The 16,155-nt window shown below is 32.5% G+C and overlaps 1 long non-coding RNA gene across 1 annotated transcript; it reads left to right on the top strand.

Moving 5' to 3' along the window:
- Positions 1-14,639: 14,639 nt before the first annotated feature.
- Positions 14,640-15,617, top strand: LOC105791225 (uncharacterized). The gene is made up of 2 exons (XR_001132856.2): positions 14,640-15,009; positions 15,120-15,617. It is a non-coding gene; the product is annotated as an uncharacterized LOC105791225 (long non-coding RNA).
- Positions 15,618-16,155: the final 538 nt, after the last annotated feature.

Here is a 16,155-nt window from a genome sequence, read left to right as displayed (position 1 = left end):
TCCTGAGTGGATACGACTACAGGTATTTTATAATTGGTTAGATGCAAATGCACGATCTAGATTGGACGAAGCAGCAATAGGAGCTCTTATGAACAGAACGTACAAGGATGCGTATGAAATCATTAAGAACATGGCACTAAACTCTTGTTCATGGCTAATTGAACGCTTCACATATGGCCAGAAACCTATTATGGTCAAAGTTATCCAGGATGATGAGAAGTATCAACAAATAGTGCATAAACTTAACAGTATTGAATCTGCTTCTACACCATCTATGCATGGAAGAGATAAGTCATTCTTCCATTATATCAATAATCCTGCAAAAGATATAAACTACATTGGGAATAGGGTTGGAAATCCTTTTTCGAATACATACAATCCCGGTTGGAAGGATCACCCAAACCTAAGATGAGGAGGAAACCAATGAGGAGGTAACAATTCAAATCAAGTCAAAAATACTAATTACCAACCTTCTTATTTGCAGAAACCTCAGGATAGGGCCAACCATACTGACCATACTATATGTGGTCAACAACTGGACTGAATTGAGGGAGAAATGTAGTCAATGAGAACTGATGTCAAACACGTGCAGTCTGAGTGCACCAATTCGACAAGAACGTTGACCAAACTCGAGGATCAAATAAGCTAATTGATGAGCATGATGGGTTACATCAAAAGACAAATTGACACAGGTATTCCCAGCACAAAAGATAATCCACAAAGAGAAGGTAAGGAGCATGTGAAAGCAATTGCACTCTAATCAGGCAAAGTACTGAGTAGCCCAGAAACCACTACTCCGGAGACAATTGCGGAGAAGAATGATGATCCTCAAAAAGTACCCCCTAGATGCAGAAGATGAGCTAGAATTAGAGGTAACCACACTGGCAGCGAAAACAGAGAATGAACTAACTAAAGAGTCTTTCGGTACAAAAATCCCATTCTCTTCAAGACTAGAAGAAGAATAAAAATGGGATGAGGATGAATTTGTAAGTTTCCTAAACCTATTTAAGACATTAAATGTCAACCTACCTTTAATTGAGTTAATTGAAAAGGTTCTCAAGTGCGCTAAGTTTTTAAAAGAGATTATGGCTAGGCGTAAGAAAATTAAGGTAGGTGAACAAGTTACTTTAAATGCTTCCTGTAGTGTGATTATTTCAAGACAGGTAACTCAAAAATTGAAAGACCTGGGAAGCTTTACTATTCCCATAGAGATAGGGAGAATTCATTTTAATAGAGTTTTATGCGATCTAGGAGCTAGTATTAATTTAATGCCTCTATCAATTTTTGAAAAACTCAGGTTAGGGGATCTAAAAACTACTCAAATAACATTACAGTTGGTTGATAGGTCCCTGGTAAGTCTAAAAGGGGCATTGGAAGATTTGTTAGTTAAAGTATGAAGTTTCATTATCACCACAGATTTTGTGGTATTTGATTTTGAAGAAGATCGTGAGATATCGATCTTATTACGAAAACCCTTTTTAGCCACTTCTAGATCCACCATTGATTTAGAAAAGAATGAGTTAACTATGAAAATTAATAATGAGACTGAAACTTTTAAATGTGGCCATCAATCAAATGAGAAAGATAAGAGGAAGTCAGGGGAACAATGTAAAAAATTATTTATTTCTAATGTCCCCGAGTCAAGGGACACACAAGAATAAACAGGTTTAAGGAAAAGGACAAACGGGCACAGGTAGAATGGCACAATGGAAGATGGACCAATACCGACAGAATAGGAAAATCCTCCACTAGTGAATTGATGACAATGTCGGATGAATCCAACAGTAAAACTTAAAAATAGTTGAATCATTGCTTAACTTTTGTAAATTATTGTATATTTAACTAATCACCTAGTTTAGATTTTGACTTTTATTTGATATAGTTTCATCTCTAAACTGAAACATCCATAAATCTGAAATTTTTTCGAAATAGAGTTAGTGTCACGAAATCTCCCCAATGAGTAGCGACGTAGCAGACAGTTTTTTTATACCTCCAAACTGACAGACGTATCGCGACAAAAACCCTTCTATCACGACATTGCTACATTTTCTATAGGGTTGACCCGACCCATTCACATAACCCGGTGACTTACTATTCATTTAACTCAATTTCAACACTTTAAAACCCTATTTTATAACCTAAAAGCATATCTACTTCGAATTAAAACATCTTTTAACCCCTAATCCCTCAAACTCTCTTAAATCTCTCAAAACTTCTTAAACTCTAAACCCTTAATTTCTTAAACATTCTATTTATTCTTCGCAAACTCTTCAACCATATTCGAGGCAACAAGGAATGGAAACATTGCAGGAAAGTAAGGACTTCAAACGAACTTTGACTATATATTAAATGTTAAGGGTTTCTGAACTCAAACTTTTTATTGTTCTCTTGAATTGTTTCCTTAAGATTGAAATATCATGCCTCCTAGGAAAGTTAGGCCAACCATGGAAACGAAGCCATCAATGATTCAAAATCCCTTTATTTTCCAAAATACGAATGTTGAAAAATATTTTAATGAACTTCAAGGAAAAAATTTATCCAAAAGAGGGGATTTGATCCATTCATTATTTTGTGTAAGGAAATATGGCCTTTAGTGCAATATCATAGGTGAGAACGTTTTTGGATGATCCCTAAAAAGACTGTTGTGGTCCCCGTTGTTCAAGAATTTTATGCATCGTTACGAGACCAAGAACCTAGAAACACTGAAGGTCATATGTGGGATATGGTCCTTGTGCAAGGGAAAGAGGTTAGAGTAACCCCACGAATTATTTATGACTTTTATAATGTTCCATACTATGAAAAAGATTTTATTGATGAAACTGATCTGGAATATTTTTGAGACATAGATATGGATAACATTATAAACTTCTTGACTAAAGATAGGGGTGAATGGAAATATCGCGAAGTACCAATATCCCAGTATCCTTTCATCAAGTGATCATGTTTCTTGAGGCTAAAATATGGATCTAATTTTTATGCACAAGAATTGTACATGCTTTAAATGTTTCTAACGTTAATACTTTTAGAGAAGTGTTGCTCCATGCTATTTTGCAGAAAAAGTAGGTATGTATCGGTAAATGGATTCATTAGAAATGAGAAGATGCATTGGTAGCCAAAAGGTGGGAGTCTTCTTTGCCCACCTAGTGACAACATTTTGCAAAAAGGCGGGTGCACCTATGACATCCACTAAGTAGTTGTTAAAACCTTCCAAAAGTATTATCAGTGATATCTTGTTCCAACAGTACATAGAATTACGAGTTAAACAAATGAAGGATTGGAACAAGCAACAACAAGAAGCAACAGCTACATCGGCTTCATCACAGAGGTTTACACAAGCTCAACAAGACGTTGGTGAAGGTAGTCTCTAAAGTTTGATTGAATAATACAGTGGATGCAATAGTTAGGACTAATATTCCAAGAATTTACAAGGAAAAATAACATCCGAGTCCCCAATTATACACCTGACATGTTCAGGCCGACGAATATAAAACAAGAAGAATAAGTGCATGAAAGCGATGAGGAAGGAGAATGATGGGAGTGAAGAGATGGATGAGGAAGACGATTGGACTATTTTAATTTTATAAAGACTTGTATTAATTTTTGGATGATTTTAATTTAAACTTTGTACGAGTAGGATTAATAAGTAGGCTTTTAGTATGTTCTATTTAAGTTTTCTATGTAGAAACCCAACACGAAGGAGGCACAAATAATTCGAGCTTAACACATTCAAAGAAGGAAGCACCCACCATTAGTAGTTGGAGCGACCACGATCAATCGAGTAACTTCTCTCCTTATCTTTTTTATGGGCTACGCATTAAGGACAATATGTCACCTAAAGTGTAGGGGTATTATAGGAAATTTATTTTTAAATGTTTTTTTGTTTTATTTTTCTTGTCTTTTGTGTGCTTCAACTTGTAGAAATACAAGTGATTGGTTAGGAGCATGCATATAGGTTGCTTGTGGTTATGGATAAGTTTGGCATGATGATAGGAAATTTAAATTTTTTATTATTAGACTACTAAATTCTATATGTTATACTACAAATAGGTATTACGATCTCATTTGTACAAGTGCTAAAGAAAATACAAGGAAACGAGCATGCTAGTATGAATGATAAATGGTTGAATTTTTGTTTGTTTGATTGATTAAATTTGTGCATGTTGAGATATTTAGGGATGACCTAAGGCATTGTTTGGAACACATCTAGATCCAAAAAGTTCTCCTATTTGTATTTCACTTTTAGTACCAATTTTTGAGCCTGTTGACACTTCTTGATTAACCACATTACAAGCCCCAAGCCTAAACACTTCAATTTGTATTTGTCAGTTTTCTTTGATCCTACACTATACGATTATAGACGTCTGGGCATACACATTGAGGGTTAAGTAGATACACCATGGCGGAGTTTGTAAAAATAGAGTGAAATATGAAAGATTAGTGTGATATGGGAATTATATGTTAGCCTAATGTGTGGAACAAAAAGAAAATTCCAAAAAGGAAATTAGTACGAGTAGAAAAGGTCCTAAATTAGCAAAAATAAAAAATTCATGAGTGAGATGTATTGAAAAAGAGAAAAGTCACAAAGTCACAAAAGAAAGAAAAGCTCATTCATTAGTGCACAAAAACTCCTTAAGCTAGCCATAGTTACTATGTCATGCTATGACTTCCTATATATGGAGAGAAAAGGAAGGTGAGAGAAGGAGAAATAAGGCGGTGAGTGGGTAAGGGTCACTAAGAGGGAATAATAGGGACTAATACGATGTGCCAAACTATTTTCGTGTTTGTAACCCTTTTTATGCTTATTGTTTTTGAATTTCATACCTACCCTAAGCCTCAGAACGTTACAAGCCGAAAAGTCCTTTGTAACCTAAAATATCCTTATACATGAATGGACATCATACTGAACATAAGCATAAATGACTGTTTGTATTCTGCTCAGCTAATCAAAGTACTTGTATGATTTGTTGATGGATTCCTACAGGTGAGACTCTTAATATTTGTATACTTTGTAACGTAATGAAATTAGATGTTTGTAGTCAAAAGTGGTAAGTCAACTACTCATCATGTTGAGGTTGGTATGAAATGCCTAAATCATATACTCCAAAGTCAATACTTGTATCATATTTGCTCAAGGGTAGTCATTTTATTATCGTCGTTTATGTTGCTTGAAGACAAGAAATGACTTAGGTATGGGGGAGTTTGATCCGTCATAATTTGGTGTAGTAAATTAAACTAGTTTTCACACTTAATGAGCCTAAATACTAGCATGTCTGTTATATTTTAATTAAGTTTCTTTAGTTTTACTTGTATCTAATAAAATGTACGAATTATGTCTTTTATTGACTTAAGGGTCGAATGAGGACTAAAGGTGAGCTAACGTACTTTGTGAAAGTGTAGGAGACCATTAGAAGGTGCACTAAATTAATATTGGTTGCTATGTCGCAACACGGATGACTCGATGTCGCAACATAGGGAACAAATTGAAGAAAACTCAAGTCTGCCTTCAATGTCGCGACACAGACTGAGGGTGTCGTGACATACCCCTGAAGACGGCTGTAGGGAGCATATTGGTTGCTATGTCGCGACAAAAGTCCTGATGTGTCGCGACATCGATTCTGTGACAGAAACTAAACATAAAGCACGAGCGTTTTGGTATACACAATCAAACTTTAAAGCTTAGAAATGTCTGCTAACCTAGGGTTAAAGACGACGACCACCTGAAGGTTATAAATAGTCACATTTGTCACCTGTTAGAGACATCATTCCTTTAGATTAGATTCTCTATGTAAAATTTAGTTTAGTATTTTCTTTCATTCTTAGGTTTTATTTTTATTTAGTTGTTCTTATCGATTTCAAGAGATCTGAACTGTGGAATCATTCAACTCTGTGGGTTGGCGCTTAATCTCAATACAATTAGGCTCTTTCATTTACTCTATCTTGTCAATTTAATTAGTATGCTTTCTCTTTATATCGATTATATATTGTTTATGAACGCCATGAGGAACTAATCCTTCTATAGGGGATTAGCGAGTGGAGGTCAAATCTGTTAACTGTTTGTAGGGTTACTCAACGGATCAGTTGTTTGGAAAAGGGAGAATGTGAAACAAACTCTAGGCCTGACAACACAAGGAAGTCATCAAGGTGAGAATTAACCCATAATTGATATTGCCTATCTGTGAACACATTAACCCCAAACCAGTTTAGACTATGAGGTCGAAAGATAAGTAGTTCTTACTGACTCGTTATGTTAGTGGAAGATTGGAAGATCCTGCTAGGGTAGCGACTAGTTGATTAACAAGGAAACCCAAAACGATAATTGATAGAAATCATTGAAGCGAGCTAATCACCCATAATCAGATTTGATTTATTTTTCCTTGTTAATCTTTTGAATATTATCTTTTTATGTTATTTTTTCTTTATAACTATTATTATAAAAACTCCAAAAATAATTTATTTTATATTCTTCGTACTATAACTAAATTAAAAGTACTAATTAGATCTTTTAGTTTTTAGGTTAAAATTGACCTAGCACTTACCTCTTTTGGGTACAATCTTCAAAGTACGATCCTCAGAATTATAAAACTATATTACAGCTCAACCCGTATACTTGCGAATACCGTCTTGTATTTCTATATTTTTATTGTAGTATTCACACCTTGGACGTTAGCACGTCCGGAGGCGGTTAATAACCTAGCCCGTTTAAAGAAGCATTGTTGTAAACTACAAATTTCTTTCAAGATTCAAACTAAGTCAACACTGGAGCTTCAACTAACATCTCTTTCAATTGGTCGAAACTCTTTTGACATTTTTCAATCCAAACAAAATGAACATATTTCTATAGTAGCTTTGTCAATTGCAAAGCAATTATCGAAAAAGCTTTCACGAATCGTTGATAATAACCTACCAAGCCTAGAAAACTACGCACTTCTGTAACATTTTGCATAGATTTCCAATTCACAATCGTAGATATTTTGTTCGAATCAACCCAAATACCATTTACAAAAATCACATGCCCCAAAAATCCAACCTCAATAGCCAGAATTCACATTTATTGAATTTAGAAAAAGTTGTTATTCGTGTAGAGTTTGTAACACAATTTTCAAATGTTGATCATGTTCGATTTCATTTTTCAAGTAAATCAAAATATCATCAATAAACACAACTACGAACCGGTCTAGGTGCGGCTAAAACACTTTGTTCATCAAGTCCATGGATGCAATAGGAGCATTAGTCAAATCAAATTCCATAACAAGAAATTCATAGTGCCCATACTGAGTTCTGAATGTTGTTTTCGATACATCTAGTTCTTTGACTTGCAACTGGTAATATCTCGATCGCAAATCAATTTTAGAAAACACGGTATGCCCTTTCAACTGATTGAACATGTTGACACTGTGACATCCTGCCCGGTGAAGCCCTACTGCTCGAGTGTTGTTTAGGGGTAAAAATGATGGAATAGTTTTGAGTAAGGTGCTGGATTGAACCAAGAGGTTGAAGTCTACAGGTATGCTCTTGGGCGAAGTCTTGGTTAGGTTAACAAGTCAAAAATAATTAGTAGCGTAGTTCTATCTACCCAAATGATACTTTGACAGATAGATTAGGAGAACCTTTAACATTGGGGTAATGAGTTAAAAATGTCTCAAAAAGTGATACATCTCTAGAAGTAAGACTAAGTGAAGTGTTAAGAAATTTTGAGAAAATCGAGATATCGTCGAAAGGCGTTATAAGCCAAGTTTGGCTAGTTAAGGTGCTGGTTATTTTCTAATGATATGATTAGGAACGAGCAATGAGTTTGACCTAGAAACATTTATTTATACATATAACTGTGGATTGTTGTACGCATTTCCCTTACAGTTGTAAACCACTTATCTGGTAGATATCATAGGATTTTGGCACGTGTTAAGTACTTATAGGGATAAAGGTTATATATTAGGTAATCAAGAATGAAAAGAAAGGGAGTTTTTCCTCCTCCTTTAGGAAGTATTTCTTTGGTCTAGATCTGAAGCAACCTGGAGTGTTGCCTTCCTTCATGAAAGTTGAAGTGTTGATCTGGATCTCCACCCACTAGAGCTTCATGCCAAGGTAAGGTCTATAACCTTTCACGCTATGTTGTAAAATAGTAGGTTAGGGTAAGGGTAAGGACATAAGGCTTTATCTGGGGGGATTTTAAGTGTTAGAAATGACGAAAATGTGGGTTTGTGAGTGACTTTGATAAGTTTCCATGTTCAGTAGAAATAGTTGAAGCTGACCGTTCAATGGAAGTTTGGATTTGAAATTTGAAGTGGAAAAAGTGGTGAAAGTCAGGTGAGTCCCTAAGCTAAATTTTGCATGTAGTATGTACGTTCTAGGAACTACTGTACTAAGTGACCAAATAGTGAAAATGAAACTAGCAAAGTATGATGCAATAACTCTGATATGAAATGAAAGGTTCATGATATGCATGTATGGATTGTATGAAGTTTGATGGTCTAAGTACGGGGCATGAGTTTGAATGATTATGGTGAGCATATGAGTCTGAAAGTATGAATGTGTCTGTCATGAGAAAGTCATTGTATGATGAGTTGATGCATAATGAGTTTGTGTTTGTCTCTAGATTCGTCAAAGGGGTCTGTCGGGACTAAAAACACGAATCTTTGAAAAGACAAGTCCATGGCCATGGTACTAAATATCATATCGTGTAAGACCATAACTGGTGGGTTATGTCATCATATGGAAATAAGATCATATTGTGTAAGACTGTAACTAGTGGGTTAAGGCTTCATCTAGAAAAATTTAAAAAAGATTATTACCTAATGTGGTTCTCTATGCATCCCAGGACGATGAGAGACAAACTTATCATAAATAATCTCATATATGGCATGAAATATATCTTTTATCCTCAAATATGGTAACTTAACCACACTTCTTCATTTCAAAGTCCTCGACTAAAATCCATCATAAATAATCTAATATAATTGCTGCTTAATATCCTCGAAGTGATATAAAAAGATACTCACACAATATGCATCAAAATCTGTCAACACATATAACAAATTATACAACCGTCTAGTTTCAAAGTGAGTTAGATTGTCTAAATGACACTAAGAGCTTCTCTATTTAAAGGTTTATCATATAGGAGTTTGCATACCACTCAATTACTAGGCACTTCCTCATCTTTCCCTTGGCCTATATTTTCATTGTTAATTTCATTTACAATATGAAGTGGTATAATACAATTGCTTGGGACGTTGGCATAGTGTAATATGTATTAGTTGGTATAAATATGATTGTTTGGTGGCATTGTTTTTAATGGGTTTGCTGCGGGAAATTGTTGTTGGTAGCAGTGTTCGACTGTTTTTGGTCTTTGCATTAGAACTAATTATGCGAGTGTTTTATCGAGATTTTGTGGTATATAAAGCAATTATGTCATTGCGATGGAACTTTTTACATGCCTCTGTTGATTTTTTGTTATTTCTTTATTCTGGTAGTAAAGTGTCAAATTGGTAACATCCTGCCTTTCTGGATTGGTATAACATTGCCTTTGGTTCCTTGTAATTTATTTCATTTCACTTTTACATCAACATTGTATAAAGCTGCCTTGTAATTGATGATTTAGTTTCACTTTTAAATTCTAATTTGGTGAAACATTGGCCTGAGACTTGGTGAAAGTTGTGTGTTTATGTATTGTTTTAATCATTTGCACATCGATCTCATTGTTATGAAATTGCCTTGTTTTCGTTGTTATGATTTATTGTTATATAAAATAAGTATTTTTAACTTCCTTTTATTATGATTTCATTGGAAACTGACATCAAGCATTTCCTTTATGTTAAAGGAAATTGAGTGTGTCACTCTATAGAAAGACTCAAAATTTTCAAAATTACTCTTAAGAAGAAGTATGAAAGTTTTATACGTGAGAAGGTGCAACAAATTGTGGTACACATGATATTTATTATTTACTAATTACATGTAAATTTAAATTCAATTTTTGTTTTACTTCCGTTGTGTACTTCGACTTGTAGGAGAAAGCAGATTAATTTTTTTCTAAGTCCACTACAGCACCGGAAGGGACTTCATTTAATGAAGAAGAAATTGAATTAGATAGATTTATTGTTAAAGTAGTTCAGTTCGATAGGAAAAGGAATGGACGCGTTTAACATATTGAATTAGGTTCGACGTTAACTGAAAACTTGGAAGGTAACATTGAGAAAAGAAGCGATGAAGTTGAGTTATGACAAGGATGCGACTAGACTTGATATGACTAGGTTGGGGAGTCGGGTTATGTGATTTGATCTTGGTTTCCTTAGGGAAAGCCTGCATCGGCGTCGTTCTTTCTAATAACTTAGTCTGCGAAGTGGGTCACTAGGGTAGGTAGGCCTTGTTTGCTGTGAAATCCATATATGACGAGATAATTATGTATAACAAATATAAATAAATGGGTTATCAAATCTATCAATATTATTTCGATTGTTCATGGTACTATACACCTGCTGGGAAATCGTCAAAGCAAAAATCAAACCGAAATAACTGAGACAGGCATCCTCCACTCAGCACCTTTTTCTTTTTCTTTTTTTAATTTTTTACTTCAACCCTCGATAAAATAAAAATAGCAGTGCCCATGCCCAAATTGGTTGTGATTTTTTTCTTTAAATATGTAAACCTGCAAAAATAAAAATGGTTAAGGGTCTCGGAGTTGGTACTTTAGCACAAGTTTCAACACTTAAGGCAGCCATTACTTCAAAGAGACAACGTAGATAAATGAATGAAGTAAAGGGGATATCTCCATTACTTGTACAAGCTCCCACCTTAAATACAGAACATATATGCAGCGTAATTACTAAAGTATCTTTTAGGATATGTTAGAATAGTGACTTAAATTCTTATTAAAATAAAATATAAGTGGTAAAATAGGAGAATTTCTAATAAATAATATACTGGACTAGGATGGCCCCTACAGTAGTGCATTATTTTTATCAAATGTTGTTTAGAATAAGGTTTTCTAAACCTATAAATAGACGTAATTTATATTATTTATATTCATTCGAATTTAACATAGTAAATTTTTTTTCTCTATCTGTATTTTTTTATGTAAAATCTGTGTGTTTTATTTTATTTTACAATACATTATCATTATTAAAATTATATTTTAACATGATCATATAGGTATAAGAAGCTGAACTGTTGAACATGTGCGGTTTTGTAGGGATGGTTTCATAAGTTGAGGTTTTGATGGTGGAATCAGGAAAGGATAATGCTTTGATGCTGCAGCAGCAATTTTAAATTACGCTTTGGCCTTTGCCACTTGCCATTTGCAATAAATTAAGTAGTAAGAAATTTGGCGTCGATTGCTTCTCTCAAGCACGTGACTCGAAATTTTGGAATGCCTTGCGTCTCACTATCAACGACTCTCTTTTATTATTTACACACCTTAGTTATTTGTGTATCCGAATGATGCTATTTGTATGAGGTTTGGTATCTTTCCCTTTCTTGCAATTTAAATTGGTTTTGGGGTTCCCAAAACTTGCCTTGGCTTTGAAGCAATGGATGTTCCTTGCTCATTGCCCCTTGCTGAACTCTAAGAGGATAAAACAAATGTATCATCCCTTATATATATAAAAACAGAAATCTACCCTTGTTTTCAGGGTATCAATGTTCAAATGTATGAAATAATTAGGTTAACCCTACTTCGAAGTTCAATCACTGTCAAAATATTAACATGAGATGATGAAAATTAGTGTAAAAGCAAAACAAACACCTAGCAAGCATGGTTAATAAAAAACAATGATGATGCTTGAGCGCATGCTTTAATACCAAGGTGAGACTCTTAGCACTTGGGGAGTTGTCACTGTCCCATGGAAACCAGAGCTCATTTTATTCCCTTTGTAACTCCCTTTCATTATTGTGATGGTAGGTAGGTAATTGAAAAGGTTCGGCAAAGGGGGGCCAGTCATTCATAGGTAAAAATTAACTATGTCAGTGATATGCTAAGTTCCTTCTTCAAGATGCTGTCATTAGATGTGGCAGGCTTGCAGCTTGCATTGAAATCTTCGGTTTTTGAAGAATTTTATATTTGGGCTAAGTCGGTTGTTGCTGAGAATAGAGAAAATTTTAAATAGATTGAGTTAAATATGATTTAATGGAATTGAATTAAATAAAGAATTTTAAATAGATTGAGTTAATGAATTATATTTTATTAATTTAATTTAATTTGAAATTTTCTTAAATCGAATTGAATGAGATAAAACTCGAATCAAATTGAATATATTTGTTTGAGTTAAATTAAAAATAAATTTAGGTCCTTGAATTTTCCCACTATAATCAAATTTATTATTAACTTTCATCTCCTCATAATTTTATATACATGTTAGTTTATTTTGAAATTAAAAATATATTAAAGGTAAAAATGTGATTTTTAATAAAATTTATTTTAAAGACAAAATGTGAAATTGATATCAAAAGAAAATTTTAACATAAATATTTTATATCATCATCAATAATTTAATTTTAATAGAAATTAATAACGATTAAATAATTAAATAATATAAATAGTATAAAATATGAAATTTAATTCAATAATATAAATAATAGACATAAATTTAAAAAGTTTTTAAGGGTTGGGAAAAATGAAAGTTGAGGGTTTGTGAAAAATAAATTTTTGAAAGGAAAGTAAAAGTTTTAGGAGAAAACAAAAGAAAAAAGTTTTGAGAGTTTGAAGGAAGTAAATTTTTTAGGGAAATAAAAGATTTAGGAGAAAATAAAAGAAAAAATTGTGGGTAATAAAATTTTAGGAAAAATAAAAGATTTGGGAAGAAAAAAAAATCGAATTAATTCAACTAAAATAATTCAAATTTTATTTTTTTTAATTTTTCAACCAAATCGAATTTTTCTACTAGCTGAAAATGAAAAGAAAAAACTGGGGCACGCTCTATTCTTTGAGTTTGTGATGTTAACCTACTCATTCATGGGGGGTACCTACTCTAGTTATAGACAAGTCAAAGCACGTTAACAACTCTTATCTTCATCACTCATTTTCCCTAGTTGTAAGCATCCCATGGTGGGCATTATTTCTATCCCCCTAAATTTGTTAATGCCTTCCTTTTCAATTTAGGGACGAATATCGAGTATGTGAAATTTGTTTTATTCATGTTAAATTTAAAGTATTTTTAAAAAATTTAACTATTTATTTTATAAAAAATCCTTTCAATCATTAAATATATTAACCTAAATAATATTTTAGATTAATATAATATAGAAATCAAATTAATTAAAAATTCGCATGATAAATATAATTATATTAATAAATCCAATCATAAACAAAGTTTTAAAAGCATATAAAATTATGTTAATTTTATATCAATATAAATGAATCCCGCATTATATCAATAGAGAAAGTATTATATGAAACTGTGATTCCACGTTATTTATATCCCCTTCTAATAGGAGAATGACAAATCAGATTTTTCCTCCTGATTTTTTGTTTTTTATTCCTGAAAAAATTTAAATTTAACTAAAAATGCTAAAAATCAGGAGGAAAAATATGATTTATCATTCTCCTATTAGAAAAGAATAGGAATGGTGTGGAATCACAATTTCATACAATCCCTTCTCTATATATCAATATATCAATTTTATCATATATAAGGTCATACTTTAAAAAATTTAATTATTTAAAATTGTTTTAGAGAGTTTTTAACGAAGTGTTGGGTTTATACCTTGGCACAAATCCAAAGTACCTCGACCAAAGACTAACATTTAATCTAAGGTGGTGCTAATGTAAGTGAGGGTCGATCTCAAAATTAAGTAAAAATTTTAAAAATTATAATTCAATTTTAACTTTCTAAGAAAAAATTCCTTCTCACAGCCAGTTTAACCTTTGTATGAGAAAACAAAAGGCAGGGTACCCATGTAAAGTAGCCATGGTCCTCCTCAATCATTTGCAACAATTTTGTACTTAACGTTTTCCACCATTCAACTTCTTTAATATGTATACTTTTTTTTTTCTAAGCATATCTCTTTCTTTCTTTTACCTTTTCTTTTCTTTTTCCTCTGTAATCTTTTACCATGCGTATGAAAACACTAGAGCCCCATTTTTTTGACCCACCTTACCCATATTCAACGATGATATTATTAAAAACACATTGGCAAACCTTTGGTATAGGAACCCTATCCCTATCCTTTGCTTTTTGTGCTTTAAAGGTTTCAAGTCACCACTACATCAGTGGCTTTGCCCTTATCCCATCCTCGGTGGTCCTACTGTCTTTATGCTACTTTGAGTCCCCACTCAGTTATTGTTTGAACTTCGAACCACTTTGCTTGATGAATCCAAAAACCCTTTTTTTTTTTCGTTTTTTCTTTTAACTTCTTTATCATGTTCAATTCGGACAGAATCAATGTCAATGTCAGAATCAAATTTGATTTTGAATAAATGTTAGAGTACTATGAAGCATGGACACGAATATTTAATACGAGTACGATACGGACACGGCAACACAATAATTTTTAAAAAATGGTAACACAAGTATTGTAAGATATGGCAATAATAAAATATTTTTATTATTTATATATATTCTTTATGTTCAAATATATTTTACTAATAAATATTAAATTGTCTAGAAAGAAAATATATTTTATTTAGCTTATCTTCTAAACAATATCTTATTTTATTTAATAAGAATTTAGGTCACACATATATTTATTAATTTATAATTAAAATTAATTTTTAAAAAATATTTTAAATCTAATTTATATGGGTCTCACATATTTTTTATTATACTTAATTTCACTATTTTTATACTACTATAATTTGTTTTTACTTTCTTACCCCATTATAAATTTATAACTATATAATACATTAACTATTTTTTTATTCTTTCTTACGCAGACACTCATATCCCCTTTATTTTCTTCCCCATTTACCCCTTTTTTCCCTTCTCATTTACCGTCCTTACCTTTGCCGCTGTATTTCATTCTCTGCAAAAAAACCCCAGCATCATCATCTTCATATAAGCGAATCGGCTCCAAAGAAGACAGGTATGTTAAAAATCCCATAAATTATCACGATTAAATGTTAGAGTTCTTTTTATCTGTTTACTAAAGTTCTATTCTTGTATATGGGTTTTTTTTTTCCGTTTCTGATTCAGGCCAAAGTAAAGCCCGGGAGTGTCCTTTTTTGACACGCTTCAAGGTGTGTCCGGTACGTATCCGGCCGTGTCGGCGGCGTGTCCGTGTCGGACACCAGTACGACACTGGTACGAGGGGATTTTCCCCGTGTCGGTGCTTCCTAGGTTGACCATTTTCTGATCAGGAAAAAAGAAGAGGGTTTTGTGCAATGGGAAGCAATCAGTTTCTTGGGGCTGATATCATCAATAACCCCATTTGGAGGAAAAATGGAGCACTGATGCTTCAACAACATCACAATTTTCTCAAGAAAGTATTTTTACTCGCAGACTGCTAAGTTGAATGATAATTATAAGCACAAACAGTTAAATCGGTGGCAGCTGGTTGTTTAAAATTTGTGTGCAAAGCTGCTGAACTAGCAATAATGAAAACAAGCAGGTGATTTGACCGCTCAACAATCGTGGGATTTAGTCTAATTTGAGATTTTTTTATCAAAATATTACAAAAAAAAACCAAAATAATATAAACCTTTTTATTTACCAAAATAATACAAAAAAAAAAACGGCTGGCGGCACTAATGGTGCCTGTGGCAGAGGCGGTACTAACATATATGTATTTCAGCTTTTTGTTCGTATTTTTTTCTGAATTTTATTACTTTAAAAAATATATTATTTTTTAGTTTTATTATTTTATATTATTTTAGTATATTATATTTAAAATGTATTCATTTAGTGTGTTTTTATTAAAAGTAATAAAATTTGGTAAAAAATACGAATAAATGGCGAAATAAGTTTTTTTTAAATTTATTTAAAAACACACTAAATGAATACATATCAAACATAATGTACTAAAATAATGTAAAATAATAAAATTAGAAAATATTATATTTTTAAAAGTAATAAAATTGGGAAAAATACGAACAAAGGGTCAAATAATGGTTTTTAAAATTTATTTAAAAACACAGTAAATTAATACATTTCAAACATAATGTACTAAAATAATATAAAATAATAAAATACGAAAATAATATTTTTATTGAAAGTAATAAAATCCAGAAAA

Source organism: Gossypium raimondii, chromosome 8, assembly GCF_025698545.1.
Source record: "Gossypium raimondii isolate GPD5lz chromosome 8, ASM2569854v1, whole genome shotgun sequence".
Lineage (NCBI taxonomy): Eukaryota > Viridiplantae > Streptophyta > Magnoliopsida > Malvales > Malvaceae > Gossypium > Gossypium raimondii.
The sequence above is the reverse complement of the archived record's forward strand: the minus strand, read 5'-3'. Positions and strand labels throughout refer to the sequence as shown.